This window comes from Monodon monoceros, unplaced genomic scaffold (assembly GCF_005190385.1).
Source record: "Monodon monoceros isolate NGI ecotype Baffin Bay Population unplaced genomic scaffold, NGI_Narwhal_1 Super_Scaffold_11, whole genome shotgun sequence".
In the NCBI taxonomy this organism is placed as follows: Eukaryota; Metazoa; Chordata; class Mammalia; order Artiodactyla; family Monodontidae; genus Monodon; species Monodon monoceros.
Genome location: NW_021703767.1, coordinates 62502954 through 62525923, shown reverse-complemented (window position 1 = coordinate 62525923; position 22970 = coordinate 62502954).

The window sequence follows — 22970 nt, the reverse complement described above, 5'->3', positions numbered from 1 at the left end:
CCCTTATCAAGTTGATACCAGCCAGCACACCTGAAGGAAGACATGGCTGGCATTCACATCAACCCCCCGCCACACACACACACCTAACACACTGGGCGTATACACTCTACATAGGGATGCTCCCACATAAAAACACCACTTCAAAGGCCACAAAGGATAACTTTTCTCCTAAATTCATAGAGACGGAGAAAGCTAAGTAAAACAAAAAGGCACAGGAACTACTCCCAATTAAAAAGGCAAGAGAAAACCCCTGAAAAAATAAATAGCGAAACAGAGATAATTATTCTACCAAACAATAAATTCAAAAAGGTGGTAATAGAAATGCTAACAGAATTAAGAAAAATTATCACTATAAGTGAAGAATAGTTTTTTACATCTTTATTGGAGTATAATTGCTTTACAATGGTGTGTTAGTTTCTGCTTTATAACAAAGTGAATCAGTTATACATATACATATGTTCCCATATCTCTTCCCTCTTGCGTCTCCCTCCCTCCCACCCCTCCAGGCTGTCACAAAGCACCGAGCTGATCTCCCTGTGCTATGCGACTGCTTCCCACTAGCTATCTACCTTACTACGTTTGTTAGTGTGTATATGTCCATGACTCTCTCTCGCCCTGTCAAAGCTCACCCTTCCCCCTCCCCATATCCTCAAGTCCGTTCTCCAGTAGGTCTGCGTCTTTATTCCTGTCTTACCCCTAGGTTCTTCATGACATTTCTTTTTCTTAAATTCCATATATATGTGTTAGCATACGGTATTTGTCTTTCTCTTTCTGACTTACTTCACTCTGTATGACAGACTCTAGGTCCATCCACCTCATTACAAATAGCTCAATTTCGTTTCTTTTTATGGCTGAGTAATATTCCATTGTATATATGTGCCATATCTTCTTTATCAATTCATCCGATGATGGGCACTTAGGTTGTTTCCATCTCCAGGCTATTGTAAATAGAGCTGCAATGAACATTGTGGTACATGACTCTTTTTGAATTATGGTTTTCTCAGGGTATATGCCCAGTAGTGGGATTGCTGGGTCATATGGTAGTTCTATTTGTAGTTTTTTAAGGAACCTCCATACTGTTCTCCATAGTGGCTGTACCAATTCACATTCCCACCAGCAGTGCAAGAGTGTTCCCTTTTCTCCACACCCTCTCCAGCATTTATTGTTTCTAGATTTTTTGATGATGGCCATTCTGACTGGTGTGAGATGATATCTCATTGTAGTTTTGATTTGCATTTCTCTAATGATTAATGATGTTGAGCATTCTTTCATGTGTTTGTTGGCAATCTGTATATCTTCTTTGGAGAAATGTCTATTTAGGTCTTCTGCCCATTTTTGGATTGGGTTGTTTGTTGTTTTGTTATTGAGCTGCATGAGCTGCTTGTAAATTTTGGAAACTAATCCTTTGTCAGTTGCTTAATTTGCAAATATATTCTCCCATTCTGAGGGTTGTCCTTTGGTCGTGTTTATGGTTTCCTTTGCTGTGCAAAAGCTTTGAAGTTTCATTACGTCCCATTTGTTTATTTTTGTTTTTATTTCCATTTCTCTATGAGGTGGGTCAAAAAGGACCTTGCTGTGATTTATGTCATAGAGTGTTCTGCCTGTTTTCCTCTAAGAGTTTGATAGTTTCTGGCCTTACATTTAGGTCTTTAATCCATTTTGAGCTTATTTTTGTGTATGGTGTTAGGGAGTGATCTAATCTCATACTTTTACATGTACCTGTCCAGTTTTCCCAGCACCACTTATTGAAGAGGCTGTCCTTTCTCCATTATACATTCATGCCTCCTTTATTAAAGACAAGGTGCCCATATGTGCGTGGGTTTATCTCTGGGCTGTCTATCCCGTTCCATTGATCTATCTTTCTGTTTTTGTGCCAGTACCATACTGTCTTGATTACTGTAGCTTTGTAGTATAGTCTCAAGTCAGGGAGCCTGATTCCTCCAGCTCCGTGTTTCATTTTCAAGATTGCTTTGGCTATTCGGGGTCTTTTGTGTTTCCATACAAATTGTGAAATTTTTTGTTCTAGTTCTGTGAAAAATGCCAGTGGTAGTTTGATAGGGATTGCACTGAATCTGTAGATTGCTTTGGGTAGTAGAGTCATTTTCACAATGTTGATTCTTCCAATCCAAGAACATGGTATATCTCTCCATCTATTTATATCATCTTTAATTTCTTTCATCAGTGTCATAATTTTCTGCATACAGGTCTTTTGTCTCCTTAGGTAGGTTTATTCCTAGATATTTTATTCTTTTTGTTGCAATGGTAAATGGGAGTGTTTTCTTGATTTCACTTTCAGAGTTTTCATCATTAGTGTATAGGAATGCCAGAGATTTCTGTGCATTAATTTTGTATCCTGCAACTTTACCAAATTCATTGATTAGCTCCAGTAGTTTTCTGGTAGCATCTTTAGGATTCTCTATGTATAGTATCATGTCATCTGCAAACAGTGACAGCTTTACTTCTTCTTTTCCGATTTGGATTCCTTTTATTTCCTTTTCTTTTCTGATTCCTGTGGCTAAAACTTCCAAAACTATGTTGAATAAGAGCAGTGAGAGTGTCTTGACAAGGTGTCAAGACAACCTTGTCTTGTTCCTGATCTTAGTGGAAATGTTTTCAGTTTTTCACCATTGAGGATGATGTTGGCTGTGGGCTTGTCATATATGGCCTTTATTATATTGAGGAAATTTCCCTCTATGCCTACTTTTTGCAGGGTTTTTATCAAAAATCCGTGTTGAATTTTGTCAAATGCTTTCTCTGCATCTATTGAGAAGATCATATGTTTTTTCTCCTTCAATTTGTTAATATGGTTTATCACATAGATTGATTTGTATATATTGAAGAATCCTTGCATTCCTGGAAAAAACCCCAATTGATCATGGTGTATGATCCTTTTAATGTGCTGTTGGATTCTGCTGGCTAGTATTTTGGTGAGGATTTTTGCATCTATGTTCATCAGTGATATTGGCCTGTAGTTTTCTTTCTTTGTGACATCCTTGTCTGGTTTTGGTATCAAGATGATGGTGGCCTCGTATGAATTTGGGAGTGTTCCTCCCTCTGCTGTATTTTGGAAGAGTTTGAGAAGGATAGGTGTTAGCTCTTCTCTAAATGTTTGATAGAATTCGCCTGTGAAGCCATCTGGTCCTGGGCTTTTGTTTGTTGGCAGATTTTTAATCACAGTTTCATTACAGTGCTTGTGATTGGTCTGTTCATATTTTCTATTTCTTCCTGATTCAGTCTTGGCAGGTTGTGCTTTTCTAAGAATTTGTCCATTTCTTCCAGGTTGTCCATTTTATTGGCATAGAGTTGCTTATAGTAATCTCTCATGATCTTTGTATTTCTGCAGTGTCAGTTGTTACTTCTCCTTTTTCATTTCTAATTCTATTGATTTGAGTCTTCTCCCTTTGTTTCTTGATGAGTCTGGCTAATGGTTTATCTATTTTGTTTATCTTCTCAAAAACCAGCTTTTACTTTTATTGATCTTTGTTATTGTTTCCTTCATTTCTTTTTCATTTATTTCTGATCTGATTTTTATGATTTCTTTCCTTCTGCTAACTTTGGGGGTTTTTTTGTTCTTCTTTCTCTAATTGCTTTAGGTGCAAGGTTAGGTTGTTTATTCAAGATATTTCCTGGATCTTAAGGTGGGGTTGTATTGCTATAAACTTCCCTCTTAGAACTTCTTTTGTTGCATCCCATAGATTATGGGTCGTCATGGTCCATTGTCATTTGTTTCTAGGTATTTTTTGATTTCCTCTTGGATTTCTTCAGTGATCACTTCGTTAGTAAGTAGGGTATTGTTTAGCCTCCATGTGTTTGTATTTTTTACAGATCTTTTCCTGTAATTGATATCTAGTCTCATAGCGTTGTGGTCGGAAAAGATACTTGATACGATTTCAATTTTCTTAAATTTACCAAGGCTTGATTTGTGACCCAAGATATGATCTATCCTGGGGAATGTTCCATGAGCACTTGAGAAAAATGTGTATTCTGTTGTTTTTGCATGGAATGTCCTATAAATATCAATTAAGTCCATCTTGTTTAATGTATCATTTAAAGCTTGTGTTTCCTTATTTATTTTCATTTTGGATGATCTGTCCATTGGTGAAAGTGGGGTGTTAAAGTCCCCTACTATGAATGTGTTACTATCAGTTTCCCTTTTATGGCTCTTAGTATTTGCCTTATGTATTGAGGGGCTCCTATGTTGGGTGCATAAATATTTATAATTGTTATATCTTCTTCTTGGATCGATCCCTTGATCATTATGTAGTGTCCTTCTTTGTCTCTTTTAATAGTCCTTATTTTAAAGTCTATTTTGTCTGATATGAGAATTGCTACTCCAGCTTTCTTTTGGTTTCCATTTGCATGGAATATCTTTTTCCATCCCTTTACTTTCAGTCTGTATGTGTCTGTAGGTCTGAAGTGGGTCTCTTGTAGACAGCATATTTATGGGTCTTGTTTTTGTATCCATTCAGCCAATCTGTGTCTTTTGGTGGGAGCATTTAGTCCATTTACATTTAAGGTAATTATCGATATGTATATTCCTATTCCCATTTTCTTAATTGTTTTGGGTTCGTTATTGTAGGTCTTTTCCTTCTCTTGTGTTTCTTGCCTAGAGAAGTTCCTTTAGCAGTTGTTGTAAAGCTGGTTTGGTGTTGCTGAACTCTCTCAACCTTTGCTTGTCTGTAAAGGTTTTAATTTCTCCATCAAATCTGAATGAGACCCTTGCTGGTAGAGTAATCTTGGTTGCAGTTTTTCTCCATCACTTTAAATATGTCCTGCCAGTACCTTCTGTCTTGCAGAGTTTCTGCTGAAAGATCAGCTGTTAACCTTATGGGGATTCCCTTGTGTGTTATTTGTTGTTTTTCCCTTGCTGCTTTTAATATGCTTTCTTTGTATTTAATTTTTGACAGTTTGATTAATATGTGTCTTGGCGTATTTCTCCTTGGATTTATCCTGTATGGGACTCTCTGTGCTTCCTGGACTTGATTAACTATTTCCTTTCCTATATTAGGGAAGTTTTCAACTATAATCTCTTCAAATATTTTCTCAGTCCCTTTCTTTTTCTCTTCTTCTTCTGGAACCCCTATAATTCAAATGTTGGTGTGTTTAATGTTGTCCCAGAGGTCTCTGAGACTGTCCTCAGTTCTTTTCATTCTTTTTTCTTTATTCTGCTCTGCAGTAGTTGTTTCCACTATTTTTTCTTCCAGGTCACTTATCCGTTCTTCTGCCTCAATTATTCTGCTATTGATCCCATCTAGAGTATTTTTAATTTCATTTATTGTGTTGTTCATCATTGCTTGTTTCATCTTTAGTTCTTCTAGGTCCTTGTTAAATGTTTCTTGCATTTTGTCTCTTCTATTTCCAAGATTTTGGATCATCTTTACTCTCATCATTCTGAATTCTTTTTCAGGTAGACTGCCTATCTCCTCTTCATTTGTTAGGTCTGGTGGGTTTTTATCTTGCTCCTTCATCTGCTGTGTGTTTTTCTGTCTTCTAATTTTGCTTATCTTACTGTGTCTGGGGTCTCCTTTTTGCAGGCTGCAGGTTTGTAGTTCCAGTTGTTTTTGGTGTCTGTCCCCAGCGGCTAAAGTTGGTTCAGTGGGTTGTGTAGGCTTCCTGGTGGAGGGGACTAGTGCCTGTGTTCTGGTTGATGAGGCTGGATCTTGTCTTTCTGATGGGCAGGTCCACATCTGGTGGTGTGTTTTGGGGTGTCTGTGGCCTTATGATTTTAGGCAGCCCCTCTGCTAATGGGTGGGGTTGTGTTCCTGTCTTGGTAGTTGTTTGGCATAGGATGTCCAGCACTGTAGCTTGCTGGTCGTTGAGTGAAGCTGGGTGTTGGTGTTGAGATGGAGATCTCTGGCAGATTTTCACCATTTGATATTACGTGGAGCTGGGAGGTCTCTTGTGGACCAGTGTCCTGAAGTTGGCTCTCCCACCTCAGAGGCACTGGCTGCAGCACTAAGAGCCTTTCATCCACACAGCTCAGAAAAAAAGGGAGAAAAGGTAGAAAGACAGAAAGAGAGAGGGAGAGAGAAAGAGAGATAAAGACAGAAAGAGAGAGGGAGAGAGAAAGAAAGAAAGAAAGAAAGAAAGAAAGAAAGGAAAGAAAGAATGGAAGAGGATAAAATAAAATAATGTAAGATAAAATAAAATTATTAAAATAAAAATAATTATTAAGAAAAAAAGTTTTTTTAAGTGAAAAAGAAAAATGGACAGACAGAACCCTAGGACAAATGGTGAAAGCAAAGCTATTCAGACAAAATCTCACAGAAAAAGCATACACATACACACTCACAAAAAGAGGAAATGGGGAGGAAATAATAAATCTTGCTCTCAAAGCCCACCTCCTCAATTTGGGATGATTCGCTGTCTATTCATGTATTCCACAGGTTCAGGGTACAACAAGTTGATTGTGGAGATTTAATCCCTGCTCCTGAGGCTGGTGGGAGAGATTTCCCTTTCTCTTCTTTGTTCGCACAGCTCCCGGGGCTCAGCTTTGAATTTGGCCCCGCCTCTGTGTGTAGGTCACCGGAGGGCGTCTGTTCTTCGCTCAGACAGGAAGGGGTTAAAGGAGCAGCTGCTTCGGGGGCTCTGGCTCACTCAGGCCGGGGGAGGGAGGGGTACGGAGTGCGGGGCGGGCCTGCGGCGGCAGAGGCCAGCGTGACGTTGCACCAGCCTGAGGCGCGCCGTGCGTTCTTCTGGGGGAGTTGTCCCTGGATCCCGGGACCCTGGCAGTGGCGGGCTGCACAGGCTCCCCGGAAGGAGGGTGTGGATAGTGACCTGTGCTTGCACACACGCTTCTTGGTGGCGGCAGCAGCAGCCTTAGCATGTCATGCTTGTCTCTGGGTTCTGCGCTGTTAGCCGCAGCTCATGCCTGTCTCTGGAGCTCCTTTAAGCTGCGCTCTTAATCCCCTCTCCTCGCGCACCAGGAAACAAAGAGGGAAGAGAAAGTCTCTTGCCTCTTCGGCAGGTCCAGACTTTTTCCTGGACTCCCTCCTGGCTAGCCATGGTGCACTAACCCCTCCAGGCTGTGTTCACCCGCCAGTCCTCTCCCTGCACTCCAGTCCCGCCCGCCCCGGCGGGTGAGCAGACAAGCCTCTCGGGCTAGTGAGTGCCGAGTGCCGGTCGGCACCGATCCTCTGTGCGGGAATCTCTCCACTTTGCCCTCCGCACCCCTGTTGCTGTGCTCTCCTCCGCGGCTCCTAAGCTTTCCCCCTCCGCTACTCGCGGTCTCCGCCCGCGAAGGGGCTTCCTAGTGTATGGACACCTTTCCTCCTTCACAGCTCCCTCCCACTGGTGCAGGTCCCGTCCCTATCCTTTTGTCTCTGTTTTTTCTTTTTTCTTTTGCCCTACCCAGGTTCGTGGGGAGTTTCTTACCTTTTGGGAGGTCTGAGGTCTTCTGCCAGCGTTCAGTGGGTGTTCTGTAGGAGTTGTTCCACGTGTAGATGTATTTCTGATGTATCTGTGGGGAGGAAGGTGATCTCCGCGTCTGACTCTTCCGCCATCTTCCCCCTCTCCGTGGCTTCTGATTTTTAAATTCGCTTTTGTTCTCCTTTAAGGAGCCTATAGACCAGGAAAAACATCATCCTGGGACCCAGGGACGTCAGGAAGACTTAAACCCTAGATAAATCTTGCATACTCTGCTTTACCACTAGGAAACAATTTCTTTTTCTTCACTAGCTACTTATTATGTCATGCTTTTATAAAAGTGTAAGTGGACTTACATGAAGAAAGTATCCAGGAATCAAAACGAAAGCATATAAAGTCGGACACGCATTCCAGCATCGGAGGAGGAAGCTCGCACCCAGGTTAAAGCTCTTCTGAAATGCCCAGGTTCTGTTAGGTGGTGGCCCCGATGGTTCTTCTTCCCAGCGGCGTGGCGGCCTCTGGCACGGCGTGCGTGTGGGCGTGGTCACAGGCGCCGCCTGCCTCCTCACAGCCCGGCGGGCGATGCTGCACCCACTCCTGGGCCTGGGGGCTAGCGGGAACCCCAGGCGCAGAGCTGGGCGTCAGGCAGGACCCCCTCGGTTTGGCGCAGCTGCGCCTGGCCCTTGGGGGCAGTAGCCACGACCTCCCAGGTCTGGGCTCCAGTGCCAGCGAAGCACACCCTCTAAAACCCTTGGCTTAATGGGCCTTTTACAGGAAGGTTTGGATCAAAATGACCCGCACCAGCGAGTCTTGCTGGCTGAGGGGCACCATGCTTCCATGGGGCCACTTTGCTCCCTGCCACTGCACCCTGCTGGAGGGGCCACCTGGGGGTGCCATCAGGGCTCAGAAGGTATGGGAACGGCCCTCCTGCAGCGGCTCCTGTGAGGACTGGCGGTTAGCAAAGGGCAGCACCTCCACTGACGTGCTGAAGACACAGCTGTGGGCAGAAGCAGAAGCAGATGGACGCCCTGGCCGCGTGCCCGAGGGCCTAGAAGCAGCCCCACGCAGGTGGGCCATTTCTAGGGGCAAGTGCTGTACATCAACAGGCTTGTGGTCACCTCTGCGGGCGAGTTCACTTTCCTTTAACGCCGCACCTGCTAAAGTCCTTATCATTCCGTTTCTGGATATTGCCCGCCAGCCAGAGAGATGTGAGTGCCCCGGTCCTGGAAGAGGAGGGCTTGAAGCGGAGCCGCAGGTTTGTCTTCTGTGGGTCCCAGTGCTTCGCGCCCTTCTAGGATATGGCCCAGGAGCCATTTGATGGGCTTGTCCTGGTTGGATGAAGATGAATTCCATATTCAGGCCCAGGTTCAACCACTTGAACATCTTCTCAATAAAGCCCAGCTGGGAGAACGCCAGGATCATCCAGTCCTCTGCGGGCTGCTGGATTGCCAAGTTCTTCATGGTGCACCGGTAGTGGAGCCTGGCTGCAGTGTCGTCCTCAGCTGTGTGTAGTAGATGCAGTTGGACTGCACATTCCTCCTGAGGAAGCAGTGATTGAGGTCTGTTGTCATTTTCTCCTACTTTAAAATTTATTTCGCCACTCTTTTTTTGCAGGCTATTTCATATCCAAGGTCCCTTGTTAACACTTATATACATAAATGTGCTTTACCAGACCCTCTCACCTCTTGAGAACCCTACTACAGGTGGGTGTGTTTTAACGTTCATCCACCTTGAAGCAGTTTCTTTCTCCTCAAGATCCCTTTGTGGAGGTAAGAAATATAGGATCTTGGGAAGCAACAAGTTTCCCAGTTTGATCTGGCTGCCATATCCCATCTTGCTTGAGCAATTTGATCTTTTAGGAAGTTAGCCTTTGCATTCTAGTGGAAAATTCTGCCAATCTTTCTGTGAAGCTTTGTATTCAGATGAACAGTGATTGTACCCCCACTATTTGTGCAGCACTCTGCACAGCAGTGGGAATACATGGATCATCAAAGCAATTGCTGTAGAGTTGCAAACTAGCTTTTGCATTTTGTGTGCATTTGTACATGCTGATTGATACATGTTTTGCGAACTGCAATGAAGTCAAGTCTCCCTTATTTTAAAAGAACTCTCGGCCCTCCAGAAAACCAAATGGCCAGAATGCTAACTGTTGGAAGTTGTTTTTAAAATGAAGCAAGTGGTGTCATGACTAGTCTTAATTTCTAAATTAATCCCATTTGATATACCTCTATGATGGAGCAACAAGGGGTGAGAAGGTAGTTATTAAAAAAATTTTTAAATGGCACATGCAGACAGCTATCAGGAATCATCTCTTGTCATATCATGGTTTAGAAAAGAGCAGTACCCTCCTAGGAAATTCTGTCTGGAAAGAGCCAATGATACTGTTCATAAACACAGGTGCATATACATAGGTACACACCAAGTATACAAACCCAACACTTACACACCTGGATACAAAGACACCTGCATATGAAGACATGCCACACATCTGTAACACTCCAGTTAGAAAGAAATTGGGAAAGAAAACTAAGTAGAGGAAGAGGGCTTGATGGGTAGTCTTGAGGCCGTATACTGAAGCTGCTTCATTCTTCCAAACTTTAAAGATTGTACAGATGTCTCTTGGGTAGTGGCTTTATTGAGGCCACAGCCTAGAGAAAATATTCCCTCATTCTAGGAAACTCTAGATTGAGAGCCATAAAGACTGCTTGGGATTATAACTTGAAATGCCTGCAAAACAAGCTAATTTAGGGAAAGAGTTTGTCTCCAGAAATCCTACCCATGGTTAATCCCTTATCTCACATGACGACACATCTCTCTCATTTCTGCAAATGGAACATGTCTCTGATCTTAAAAAGTCTCAATTCATATTTTCCTGTATTTTTTCCTGATATGCTTACCAAGAGAACGTTCCCTGACACTTGAAGGCAGGTAATGATGAAATTCACATCCAGTTATTTCAGGGAGCATCATTATTTGTAACAGGAATTTACTAGGCCACCAGAGGCTAGGGATGCTTCCTGGTCAGTCTCCCTATCACCACAGTGCACCTTTTAGTCCCTAAACAAACTTATCCATCCCTGACAAACGTCACCAACCACATTAGTTTCTCTATTTGGCCATTTGTAAACAGTTAAATGCAGCCTTTCTCAGGAGGTGGCTCAGTTATTTAACTCAAAATTAATCAGATTACCTTAAATTAATGCACCTTACTCTTTTTACTTGATGAAATTTACAGGAAAAACTCCGTATGAGGCTTTGTTTTTTTTAAGTGTCTTCTGTTAGATTATGGATAAATAATACATTTTTTTAAAGCTGTATGAACAGATTGCTCTCCCAGTGGGAATGAACTCCAAATATCAGGGAGAGGGATGACCTAGAATCTTTAAAAGCTGAAACATTCCCAGGAGGAGGTGGCCTCTCAGGTGTTTTCCTTCTAGACTTTGCATAGCTGCTCATCCTTGAGAAGTACACAGTATTGAAATAGGTCAGCATGTGGAGAGATATTAAAGAGGTGTTCTCTCTACTCTGAATTGACATTCAGTGCTTTATATTACCCCAGAAATGGAGGAAAGGCGAGATCTCATTAGAGCAAATGAGGCCCAAATTTACAAGCATGTTTTGACTCTACTGTGATGGATTTAGCTTGGAACTCAGATTTAGGTTGAGAGGACAGCAGAGGTTGGGGAGTGGTTAAGGGAACTCAGCAGGCACTCGTTATACATAATAATTGGGTGAGTGTTGCCTGAGATAAAATGGAGCATGAGTTACAGGTACTGTTTTCAAGGAGGTAGCAATCAGGCAGGAACAAGGAGAAATGTTAATGTCCACATTTAGTTTGAAGAAATATGTGAGTTAAAGCTGTGCACATATCTGACTCAGCCTCTGACATTTATTGAAGGGCTTACTGTATCAGGCATTGTGTATGGATTATCTCATTTAATTCTTGCAAAAATCCAATGATTATATGGTTGGTTCCATTTTTCGGATAAGGAGACTAGAGTTAAGTAATAAGCTCAAGGCTGAATCATTTCTGCACCTCATCTCTTCAAAATTTACGTTTTACACTCAGTTGCCAGAGAAACCTTCTTAAATAATGCTTTGGTCAGTATTTAACTCTTTACTGACTTTTTCCAATGACCCCCACTGCCTGAATAATGAAGTGATGGATTTGAGACCCTAGAGTCACAGTCTTGCTTTGCTGCCTCATTGGCTTCCACTCTGTCACAGGAACCAGCTGCTTTTGCCTTCTTCTCTTGCTGTCTCTCCACATAACGTCAACTTGCCAATATCTGAGCCTTTGCTCCTTGACTTCTGGGTAATTGGGATCCAGTCTTTAACCTGCCACAGGGCAGAAAAGTCAGTCATCATGGCTGGATCTTTGCCATGGCACCTGCTGTTTTGTTTGGCTTTTATACTAGGCTGTCCTTCTCCTCTGACATCTATACCTGCACCAGTTGTCTACAAGCCATCTTCCCAAGTTGGTCACCTATGTTAGTTTGCTAAGGGTGCTATAACAAAGTACCACAAACTGAGTGGCTTAAACAACAGATATATATCGTTTTACAGTTGTGGAGGGTAGAGGTGTGAGGTCATGGTGTCAGCAGGGTTGATTGCTATGGCTGTGAGGGAGATTCTGTGCATTGCCCCTAGCTTCTGATGGTTTTCTGGAAATCTTTGTCATTCCTTGGCTTTTGGAAGCATCACCTCAATCACTGCCTTCATGTTCACATGATGTTCTCCCTGTGTACATGTCTATTTCAAATCCTCCCTTTTTATAAGGACACCTATCATATTGGATTAGGACCCTTCCCTGCTAATGACCTCATCTTACCTACATCTGAAATAACCATATTCATAAATATGGTCACATCTGAGGTACTGGGCGTTAAGACTTCAACATATGAATTTTGACGAGACCCATAACACTGCTCTGTTATTTATCCAGTGCTCTATTTGTGGCCTCCTCTTACTTTGCAACCACTGAGTCCTACATTCTTATACCTTTGTTACTTTATGCAACATCTTGTAACTTCTGAATCATAGTAGGAATCTGGGAGATGAAAGCAGTTAGAACAGATCCTAGAGTCAGTCAAGTCTGATAGCCCCCATCTAAGCAACTGCTTCATAGATCAGGGCCTAGCAGGGAGCAGAGAGAGAATTTCTAGTGACAATTATTTGAAAAGGAGTACTTTACAAAATTCAACTTTTTTGCGTTTTAATCATGAACTTCACAGATTAGGCACTATAACTCTCTGCAAAGGCAAAGCCTGATCATGTAAGATGAAGTATGGCTGAATAGTAGAGCTGGAACCAAGGAAAATGTCATTAAGTCCCTCCAAATGTCATTAAGACAGTTTTCTGGATCAAATCAGATGGATTAAATGTTTCCTTCCTGCCTCTGGAACAGAAGTGCAAAATATAGCTTTTCAGTGTCTCTTTGTGTTACCATGTAATTCTACAAACACATTACTTTACCCATGTAGCCCATCATAGGGCATCCACAATAACATTAGGACTTCATAGTGGCCACAAATGTGGCCTGTTAAACCAATGAGATATTTTTAGCTTTTGGCAGATGTCACTGTGACTGTGTTTAAGAATTGCTTTGTCCTTTTACATTTCAAACCATTTTTAAAGGCTAGGGAGAGAAAAATCTATTTTTGAACCAAGGTTCAGAAAACATTTTAGAAGAGTGCTTTGAGATTTTGTAGCTCAGTTGTACAGATCTGCTGTGATCCCTATTCCTAAAGGAAATTTATTCAACATTTACTAGTAATTAAAAATAAAGAGAATATTTTTAAATGCCACAGGGATAAAAAACAGAAGAGATGAGAGCATTGCCTACAAGGTAAGTATACCAAGATTAGAAATTAAAAGTCAAGAAACTGCACATGTGAAGGATCTAGGTTGCATGCTCCTTATGAGAATCTAATGCCTGATGATCTAATGCCTGAGTTGGAGCTGAGGCCGTCCCATCACCCCCAGATGGGACCTCTAATTGCAGGAAGACAAGCTCAGGGCTCCCACTGATTCCACATTATCCCTGCAGGATCTTGGTTCCCAGGATGGATGTCGGGCCTGAGCTCCTCTGGTGGGAGCTCCGAGTCCAAACCGCTGGACTAAGAGAACCTCAGACCCAAAGGAATATTAATTGGAGTGAGGCCTCCTGGAGGCCCTCATCCCAGCACCAAGACCCAGCTCTATCCAACTGATTGCAAACTCCAGTGCTGGACGTCTCAGGCCAAACAACCAGTAAGACAGGAATACATCACCACACATCAAAAAAAAAAAAAAAAAAAAGTTACAGATAAAGGAGCAAGGTAAAAACCTATAAAACCAAATAAATGAAGATGAAATAGGCAAACTATCTAAAAAAAAATTCAGAGTAATTATAGTAAAGATGATCCAAAATCTCAGAAAGAGAATGGAAAAAATACAAGAAACATTTAACAAGGATGTAGAAGAACTAAAGAGCAAACAAACAGTGATGAACAACACAATTACTGAAATTAAAAATACTCTAGAAGGAATCAATAACAGAATAACCAAGGCAGAAGAACGGATAAGTGAACTGGAAGATAAAATGGTGGAAATAACTGCCAGGGAGCAGAATGAAAGAAAAAACAATGAAGAGAATTGAGGACAGTCTCAGAAACTTCTGGGACAGCATTAAACACACCAACATTTGAATTATAGAGATCCCAGAAGAAGAAGAGAAAAAGAAAGGGTCTGAGAAAATATTTGAAGAGATTATAGTAGGAAACTTCCCTAACATGGTAGAGGAAATCATCAGTCAAGTCTGGGAATCACAGAGAGTACCATACAGGATAAACCCAAAGAGAAACAGACCAAGATACATATTAATCAAACTATCAAAAATTAAATACAAAGAAAAAATATTAAAAGCAGCAAGGGAAAAACAACAAATAACACACAAGGGAATCCCCATAAGCTTAACAGCTGATCTTTCAGCAGAAACTCTGCAAGCCAGAAGGAAGTGGCAGGATATATTTAAAGTGATGAAAGGGAAAAACCTACAACCAAGATTACTCTACCTAACAAGGATCTCATTCAGATTTGATGGAGAAATTAAAATCTTTACAGACAAGCAAAAGTTAAGAGAATTCAGCACCACCAAACCAGCTTTACAACAAATGCTAAAGGAGCTTCTCTAGGCAGGAAACACAAGGAAGGAAAAGACCTACAAAAATAAACCCAAAACAATTAAGAAAATGGTAATAGGAACTTGCATATGGATAATTACCTTAAATGTAAATGGATTAAATGCTCCAACCAAAAGATATAGACTGGTGGAATAGATACAAAAACAAGACCCATACATATTTTGGCTGCCAGAGACCCACTTCAGACCTAGGGACACATACAGACTGAAAGTGAGGGGATGGAAAAAGATATTCCATGCAAATGGAAATCAAAAGAGAGCTGGAGTAGCAATTCTCATATCAGACAAAACAGACTTTAAAATAAAGACTATTAAAAGATACAAAGAAGGATACTACCTAATCAAGGGATCAACCCAAGAACAAGATATAACAATTGTAAGTATTTATACACCCAACATAGGAGCACCTCAATATATAAGGCAAATGCTAACAGTCATAAAAGGGGAAATTGACAGTAACACAATCATAGTAGGGGACTTTAACACCCCACTTTCACCAATGGACAGATCATCCAAAATGAAAATTGAAAAGGAAAAACAGCTTTAAATGACACATTAAACAAGATGGACTTAATTGATATTTATAGAACGTTCCATCCAAAAACAACAGAATAAACTTTCGTCTCAAGTGCTCATGGATCCTCCTCCAGTATAGACCATATCTGGGGTCACAAATCAAACCTTGGTAAATTTAAGAAAATTGAAATCGTATCAGGTATCTTTTCCAACCACAACACTATGAGACTAGATATCACTTACAGGAATAAAACTGTAAAAAATACAAACACATATAGGCTAAAGAATATGCTACTAAATAAGCAAGAGATCACTGAAGAAATCAAAGAGGAAATCAAAAAATACCTAGAAACAAATGACAATGAAAACATGAGACATGACCTATGGGATGCAGCAAAAACAGTTCTAAGAGGGAAGTTTATAGCAATACAAGCCTACCTCAAGAAACAAGAAAATGATCAAATAAACACCTAACCTTACACGTAAAGCAGTTAGACAAAGAACAAAAAAACACCAAAGTGAGCAGAAGAAAAGCAATCATAAAGATCAGATCAGGAATAAATGAAAAAGAAATGAAGAAAATAAGAGCACAAATCAATAAAACTAAAAGCTGGTTCTTTGAGAAGATGAACAAAATTGATAAACCATTAGGAAGACTCATCACAAAAAAAAAAAGGGAAAAAGACCCAAATCAACAGAATTACAAATGAAAAAGGAGAAGTATCAACAGACACTGCAGAAATACAAAGGATCATGAGAGATTACTACAAGCAACTCTATGCCAATGGACAAAATGGACAACCTGGAAGAAATGGATAAATTCTTAGAAATGCACAAGCTTCTGAGACTGAACCAGGAAGAAATAGAAAATACAAACAGACCCATCACAAGCACTGAAATTGAAACTGTGATTAAAAATCTTCCAACAAACAAAAGCCCAGGATCAGATGGTTTCACAGGCAAATTCTATCAAACATTTAGAGAAGAGCTAACACCTATCGTTCTCAAACTCTTCCAAAATAGAGCAGATGGAGGAACACTCCTAAACTCATTCTACAAGGCCACCATCACCCTGGTACCAAAACCAGACAAAGATGTCACAAAAAAAGAAAACTACAGGCCAATATCTCTGATGAACATAGATGCAAAAATCCTCAACAAAATACTAGCAAACAGAATCCAACAGCACAGTAAAAGGATCATACAGCATGATCAAGTGGGGTTTATTCCAGGAATGCAAGGATTCTTCAATATTCGCAAATCAATCAATGTGATACACCATATTAACAAATTGAAGGATAAAAAACTGATCATCTCAAGAGATGCAGAAAAACCTTTGAAAAAATTTAACACCCGTTTCTGATAAAAACCCTCCAGAAAGTAGGCATAGAGGGAACCTACCTCAATATAATAAAGGCCATATATGACAAACCTGCAGAACAACATTGTTCTCGGTGGTGAAAAATTGAAACCATTTCCTCTAAAATCAGGAACAAGACAAGGTTGTCCACTCTCACCACTATTATTTAACATAGTTTTGGAAGTTTTAGCCACAGCAATCAGAACAAAAAGAAATAAAAGGAATCCAAATCAGAAAGGAAGAAGTAAAACTGTCACTGTTTGCAGATGACATGATACTATACATAGAGAATCCTAAAGATGCTACCAGAAAACTACTAAAGCTAATCAATGTATTTGGTAGAGTAGCAGGATACAATATTAATGCACAGAAATCTCTTGCATTCCTATACAGTAATGATGAAAAATATGAAAGAGAAATGAAGGAAACACTCCCATTTACCATTGCAACAAAAAGAAAAAAATACCTAGGAATAAACCTACCTAAGGAGACAAAAGACCTGTATGCAGAGAACTATAAGACATTGATGAAATAAATTAAAGATGATACAAACAGATGGAGAGAGATACTGTGTTCTTGGATTGGAAGAATCAATATTGTGAAAATAACTATATTACCCAAAGCAATCTACAGATTCAGTGCAATCCCCGTAAAACTACCAATGGCATTTTTCATAGAATTAGAACAAAAAATTTCACAATTTTTATGGAAACACAAAAGACGCCGAATAGCCAAAGCAATCTTGAGAAAGAAAAATGAAGCTGGAGGAATTAGGCTCCTGGTTTTCAGACTATACTACAAAGCTACAGTAATCAAGAAAGTATGGTACTGGCACAAAAACAGAAATATAGATCAATGGAACAAGATGGAAAGCCCAGAGATAAACCCATGCACACATGGTCACCTTATCTTTGATAAGGGAGGCAAAAGTATACAGTGGAGAGAAGACAGCCTCTTCAATAAGTGGTGCTGGGAAAACTGGACAGCAACATGTAAAAGATTGAAATTAGAACAATTCCTAACACTGTACACAAAAATAAACTCAAAATGGATTAAAGACCTAAATGGAAAGCCAGTCACTATAAAACTCTTAGAGGAAAACATAGGCAGAACACTCTATGACATAAATCACAACAAGATCCTTTTTGACCCACCTCCTAGAGAAATGGAAATAAAAACAAAAATAAACAAATGGGACCTAATGAAACTTAGCTTTTGCACTGCAAGGGAGACCATAAACAAGACAAAAAGACAACCCTCAGAATGGAAAAAAACATTTACACACTAAGCAACTGACAAAGGATTAATCTCAAAAATATACAAGCAGTGCATGCAGCTCAATATCGAAAAAACAAACAACCCAATCCAAAAATGGGCAGAAGACCTAAATAGACATTTCTCCAAAGAAGATATCCAGATTGGCAACAAACACATGAAAAGATGCTCAACATCACTAATCATTAGAGAAATGCAAATCAGAACTACGATGAGGTATCACTTCACACTGATCAGAATGGCATCATCAAAATATCTACAGACTATATATCCTGGATGGAGAGAGTGTGGAGAAAAGGGAATCTTCTTGCACTGTTGGTGGGAATGTAAATTGATACAGCCACTATGGAGAACAGTATGGAGGTTCCTTAAAAATCTAAAACTAGAACTACCGTATGACCCAGCAATCCCACTACTGGGCATATACCCTGAGAAAACCATAATTCAAAAAGAGTCATGTACCAAAATGTTCATTGCAGCTCTATTTACAATAGCCAGGAGATGGAAACAACGTAAGTGTCCATCATTGGATGAATGGAGAAATAAGATGTGGCACATATATACAATGGAATATTACTCAGCCATAAAAAGAAACTAAATTGAGTTATTTGTAATGAGGTGGATGGACCTAGAGTCTGTCATACAGAGTGAAGTAAGTCAGAAAGAGTGAAGTAAGTCAGAAAATTAGCAAATACTATATGCTAACACATATACATGGAATCTAAAAAAAAAAAAAGTTCTGATGAACCTAGTGGCAGGACAGGAATAAAGACACAGACTTACAGAATGGTCTTGAGGACACTGGGAGGGGGAAGGATAAGCTGGGACACAGTGAGAGAGTAACATTGACATATATATACTACCAATTGTAAAATAGATAGCTAGTGTGAAGCAGCTGCATAGCACAGGGAGATCAGCCCCGTGCTTTATGATCACCTAGAGAAGTGGGATAAGGAGGGTGGCAGGGAGATGCAAGAGGGAGGTGATATGGGGATATATGTATACACATAGCTGATCACATTGTTTTACAGCAGAAACTAACACAACATTGTAAAGCAATTATATTCCAATGAAGATGTTTAAAAAAAAAAATTAAAAGTCAAAAGTTTGTAGGTAATTGGTAGAGAAGAAGTCTAAGTAGCCTTTTATCTATTTTTTAAATTCTAACCTTTTCTATTTTATATCACAGCTCTATTATTTGCTATAAAACTATGGAAAAATACTTAAACTTTTAGGAGAGCTTACTCAAGCCTGTCCCCTATTCACCTGGAGACAGCCACTGAAATTTTCAGTCAGAATACTAAGGACTAACTTGTTTTGAACATGATATGCAAAATCAGGCTTATATTTTGATATAGCCAGTATCTTGGATTTAGACTCCATCAATGTAATTTATTCCCAGAAGTACCAGTTGTTTTAGTTAGAATTACCCAATACTTTATGAAATTTAGCTGAAGCTGGTCTACAGTACAGTTTGGGGGATTCTGACATTTGCTGTCAGAGATTTAAGATGTCACTATGACAGGGACATGAAAAGTTGGCAACAGACAGAAATAGGCAGCGGCTTTTAAGCCTTTATGTCAAAAAAATTTAGGCTCATAGTATTGAAAAAATAATGTGTATAAGAAGAGGATTAGGAGAAAGGAGTGCATAGCATACGTAGATAAGGACACCATGGAAAAATGACAAATGGCAGAGGGAATCTCCACAGACAACACAGGACAGAAATCTAAGAGGAAGGCAAAATGAGATAGTGTGGGGCTATATGGAAAAATAGCTGAGATTGCTGTAATATTAAAACTTTTTATACATTCAGTTAATAATGAAAAGATTAGAGAACTGTTTATAATTACAGAAAAGTAAAAAATGGGTCCCTTTTTTTGCTTCCAAATGAGTACAGCATGCTGTATTTCTCCCAAGAGGAAAGGGGCTTTTTAAAGTTTATAATGTTACATTTGAACCCTTCTGATATACAGAATACAGATAGGCTCTTCAGCAGTCATTTAAAACTTTTCAATTGCAAAAGAGAAGGAAGAAAACAAAGAGAAATTCAGAATTGGTAAAATGCCAAAAGGAAGTTGAAGACAAGGAGATAAAATTTTCCCAATGGCATGTTTCAGTCAGGAAAAAATGTAGTGTCCTTTAAACAGCATACCATAACTTTTTACTACAATTCATTATTTTAAAATGATTGTTTTCTATTATTAAAGATGCTTTTGGGCAGGTTTTGTGTCTTTTCTATCAGATTTTATTATCTCGTGTGGTATTTTATACTCGGTATTTAATCGTTTTTTAATCTGTATTTTCCTTAGATTTCTTATCTATAAAGTATAGATAATACTAGTAACTAGCTCTTTGAGTAGTGTTGATCGAATGAATTGTTACCCTAAAGGAACTTCAAACATAATAAATAACTGTTGAGGAATAGAAATAGCTCTTACTATTTATAACAATAATCATTTCTTATATGAAGTAAATAAACCAAAAATATTGCCACTCTCTTCTAAATTGAATGAATGTGTGTGTGTGTGTGTGTGTGTGTGTGTGCGTGCATGTGTGTTGTCATCATTTGTATTTTGTTTTTCTGGAGGATGTGGTAAAGATATTTTAAATCTGTGCTTTACAATTTTCATGCAATATATTGTCTAAAAATGATTTTCTAACCTCTCTGTATTTTGAAGGCTGTTTTAGCAAAGGCAGTTTGAAAAGACCTCTGAGGAATATGATACTAAGAAAAATATAAGGTTAATATATGTATATATACATACATACACACACAGACATCAAATACTATTTAGTAGAATATATCACCACTAAAAATGTCTTTTTTTACCTTTAAACATTCTTTATGTATTTTATAAACACGTATTTGAACTGAGTGGGAAAAATCCACTTTTTTGATTGGCAAAGGCAGTTATGTTTGTTGTACCAAGACAGTGTGAGATAGTAATTTTGATTCTGAGCACCTCCATGACATGGATTAGGTATTACTTATCCAGCACAGTCCCTGGCTCATAGTAAGCACTAAATGCATATTTGTAAGTAAATCAATGAATCAGTAATCATTAAGTGAATATATGCGTGGGAGAATGAAAGGCAAAAGTTTAGAAGCAGAGAGCCACAAAAGGAATAGAATAGTGACCATACTTGTCCTTCCTTTTTCACCAGATTTTTCTTTTAGCTACTTAGGGAGATCCTGGAAAGATATATTTTTAGAATGCTGAGAAACTATTTCTTAAGCAAGAAACATGTCAGTCAGAAGACTATAGTGGTAGTTGGCAGTTTAGAGAGAAGCTAGGTGTACTTTGACACCTTGAATCAAGGGCCACTGAAAAGTAAGTCTAAGCACACACTCACAGACTAAATTAAAAAGCTGCAAGAGGACATAATAAAGAAAAACAATCACACTTGTAATTGTTTCTTTAGTGTCTTTGCAGAAATACAGTCAGTCAGTTTTTGTGCAATAAGTTAACGAATGACATTGATATTGGAAAGAGGTGTTGAGAATGATGCAGAAGGTTAGGGGGTTGTGAGTACAGGCTGACAGAAAAATGGATTGATAGAAGTAAGCTGAAGACTGTGCACAGGAAGAAAGGAAAGACATTGGGTGGATACAAAAGAAGAGGTTACAGATTCTAAGAGAAAGTGAGCAGCACAGGTTGTGAAAAGGGGTCTTTGTGTAAAGTTATGGCAATATTGAGGTTTATTTTCTCTAACCAAAAAGTGTTAGCAATTTTAGAGAAAAGCAAAATTCAAAAATTCACAACAAAAGCAAGTTATGTATTATGTTTCTCTCCAGACCTTGTAAAAGAGCAATTTATTCTTGCATGTTCTCTAAATGTTTACAAGAGAGAATGTTTTATGGGCATACAGATTTTAGATTCCTTCCCATCTCTGAGTCTTACCTAATTCACTTAAGAAAACAAAACAACTTTCAACACCTGGCAAGCTGAAAAGGCTTTTCTACTGCTGGGGTCTTTTATTTGAAAATTTGAGTTCTGGGTTGGTCACCCTTTCTCAAAATTAACATAATTGAAAAACCCATTTTTAAAAAGGCAATTAGAGTTTGAATAAAGTCAAGGCTAGTCAGAACTCAGTTTCTCCAAAATCCCGGTATCTCCAGATTCTTGGCTTAACTCAAAAGAAATGGCTCAGTGTGAGTACCACAGAATAGCAAGTAATGGCAGTTATCATGGAGTGGTCAAGAAATTGGGGCTGTCTTCTCCCACAATGAACAGTTTCCCCTTCAAATTTGTAGCTTCATGATAAATAGATATCATCATTAGTATATGTAATATAAATAAAAATAAAAGTAATAAAAATAAAAGTAGTAGACATAGGGCTTAAAAGTATATTGGACTGATAACCCTTGTATTGCAGATAAGGATATTAACAATAAAAAGGCTACCCAGAGTCGTAAAGCTAGTCACTGACAGGAATGTTAGTAAAACTCGGGACTCCTGATTTCTTTATGTAACACATTTTCACTATATTATGTGTCGAGGAAAAAAGTAGTTGATTATGTTGACAATAAAGAGAAGGATTTAGTTGAGTTCTAAGTCCTTGAATAGCCTAAGAAAAGGCCAGTTATTGGGTATTATAATTTTATGAGAGTAGAGTCTTGTTAATTACTGTATCTCCAGTGAGTTGCACAGAATTTGGCTCTTGATAGGTGGGCAATATATCTATTTTGAGATGTAATTTACATACAGTAATATGCACAGATCTTAAGCATTCAGTCTGATGAATTTTAGCACTTTTATATACATATATAACCATGTACAGAATACAGCTATTCTATATATGAGTCCTTTGTCAGTAATGCATATTATGAAAACTTCTTCCTAGTCTGTGGCTCACTTATTCCTTTTCGTAGTGATGTCATTTACACTACTCTAGAAAATTCCTCATGCCATTTTATGGTTAACCTCCCTTTTATTCTACCCACCCACGGAAGTGACCACTTTCTTTTTTCTTTTTTTTATTTTGCTGTACGCGGGCCTCTCACTGTTGTGGCCTCTCCCGTTGTGGAGCACAGGCTCCGGATGCACAGGCTCAGCGGCCATGGCTCACGGGCCCAGCTGCTCAGCGGCATGTGGGATCTCCCCGGACCGGGGCACGAACCTGTGTGCCCTGCATCAGCAGGCGGACTCTCAACCACTGCACCACCAGGGAAGCCCGACCACTTTCTAATTTCTATTGCCATAGATTAGTTTTATATTTTTTTGGAAATTATATAAATCAAATAATTGAGTCAATATAATTTTGTGG